Here is a 2,426-nt window from a genome sequence, read left to right as displayed (position 1 = left end):
CATATTGTAGATCCGAAATAATGTAGAATTTCTGGAAAGCATAAACGATTGTTTGAAGAGTGTTTTTCAAAGGAAGACCTGGATAAAGCTGCTTACATATTGGGCATCAAGATCTATAGAGATAGATCAAGACGCCTGATGATACTTTCAAAGAACGCACACCTTGACATGTTTTTGAAGGAGTTCAAAATAGATCAGTCAAAGAAGGGGTTCTTACCTGAGTTGTAAGGTGTGAAGTTGAGTAGGACTCAAAGATTGACCACGGCAGAAGAAAGAGGAAGGACGAAGGTCGTCCCCTATGCTCTTGTCATAGGCTCTATACGGTATGCCATGCTGAAGTACCGCACCTAATGTGTGCCTTGCCACATGTCTGGCAAGAGGGTACAAAGGTGATCTAGGAATGGATCACCAGATAGCGATCAAAATTATCCTTAGAGGAATAAGGAAATGTTTCTCGGTTATGGAGATGATAAAGAGTTCGACGTAAAGAGTTACATCGATGCAAGCTTAACACCTATCCGGATAGCTCTGAATAGAGATACCGGATATGTATAATGGAGCAACAATTTGGAATAAGCTCCAAGTGGAACGTGGTAGCAGCATCTACAATATAAAGTTTTGTGAAATACATAGGGATCTGAATATGGCAAGACCCGTTGACTACAACCTCTCTCACAAGCATAACATGATCAAACCCAGAACACTTGGAGTGTTTATCACATGATGATGTGAACTAGATCATTGAGTCTAGTAGACTCTTGGATGATGGTCACATGACGATGTGACCTGTGAGTGTTAATCACATGGCGATGTGAACTAGATTATTGACTCTAGTGCAAGTGGGAGACTGTTGGAAATATGCCCTAGAGGCAATAATAAATTGGTTATTATTATATTTCCTTGTTCATGATAATCGTTTATTATCCATGCTAGAATTGTATTGATAGGAAACTCAGATACATGTGTGGATACATAGACAACACCATGTCCCTAGTAAGCCTCTAGTTGACTAGCTCGTTGATCAATAGATGGTTACGGTTTCCTGACCATGGACATTGGATGTCGTTGATAACGGGATCACATCATTAAGAGAATGATGTGATGGACGAGACCCAATCCTAAGCCTAGCACAAAGATCGTGTAGTTCGTATGCTAAAGCTTTTCTAATGTCAAGTATCATTTCCTTAGACCATGAGATTGTGCAACTCCCGGATACCGTAGGAGTGCTTTGGGTGTACCAAACGTCACAACGTAACTGGGTGGCTATAAAGGTTCACTATAGGTATCTTCGAAAGTGTCTGTTGGGTTGGCACGAATCTAGACTGGGATTTGTCACTCCGTGTAACGGAGAGGTATCTCTGGGCCCACTCGGTAGGACATCATCATAATGTGCACAATGTGATCAAGGAGTTAATCATGGGATGATGTGTTACGGAACGAGTAAAGAGACTTGCCGGTAACGAGATTGAACAAGGTATCGGATACCAACGATCGAATCTCGGGCAAGTACAATACCGCTGGACAAAGGGAATTGTATACGGGATTGATTGAATCCTCGACATCGTGGTTCATACGATGAGATCATCGTGGAACATGTGGGAGCCAACATGGGTATCCAGATCCCGCTGTTGGTTATTGGCCGGAGAGTTATCTCGATCATGTCTGCATGGTTCCCGAACCCGTAGGGTCTACACACTTAAGGTTCGGTGACGCTAGAGTTGTTATGGGAAATAGTATGTGGTTACTGAAGGTTGTTCGGAGTCCCGTATGAGATCCCGAACATGACGAGGAGGTCCAGAATGGTCCGGAGGTGAAGATTGGTATATTGGACGAAGGGTATTAGAGTCCGAAATTGTTCCGGGGGTACCAGGTGATGACCAGCGTGTCCGAAAGGGGTTTCGGAGGCCCCGGCAAGCATTGGGGGGCCTTATGGGCCAAGGGGAAAGGGCACATCAGACCACTAAGGGCTGAACGCCCCTCCCACCCCATCTCACGTAACCAGGAGAGGTGGGGGCGCCACCCCTAGGGCAGCCGCCCCTCCCGGCTTGGGGGGAAAGTTTCCTAGGGGGTGGGGGCGCCCAAACCCATCTAGGGTTTCCCCTGTGGCCGCCGCCCCTCCCCTAGGGAACCCTAGGGCGCCTCCCCCTCCTCCCTTCCCCCTATATATAGTAAGGGAGAGAGAGGGCAGCCGCACCCTTCCCCTGGCGCAGCCCTCTTCCTCCTCCAACACCTCATCCTCCTCCGTAGTGCTTGGCGAAGCCCTGCCGGAGAACCACGAGCTCCATCACCACCACGCCGTCGTGCTGTCGGAGTTTTTCCTCAACTTTTCCTCTCACCTTGCTGGATCAAGAAGGAGGAGACGTCTCCCAACCGTACGTGTGTTGAACGCGGAGGTGCCGTCCATTCGGCGCTAGGATCATCGGTGA

Source organism: Triticum dicoccoides, chromosome 5A (genome assembly GCF_002162155.2).
Source record: "Triticum dicoccoides isolate Atlit2015 ecotype Zavitan chromosome 5A, WEW_v2.0, whole genome shotgun sequence".
In the NCBI taxonomy this organism is placed as follows: Eukaryota; Viridiplantae; Streptophyta; class Magnoliopsida; order Poales; family Poaceae; genus Triticum; species Triticum dicoccoides.
This window is presented reverse-complemented; position numbering follows the sequence as displayed.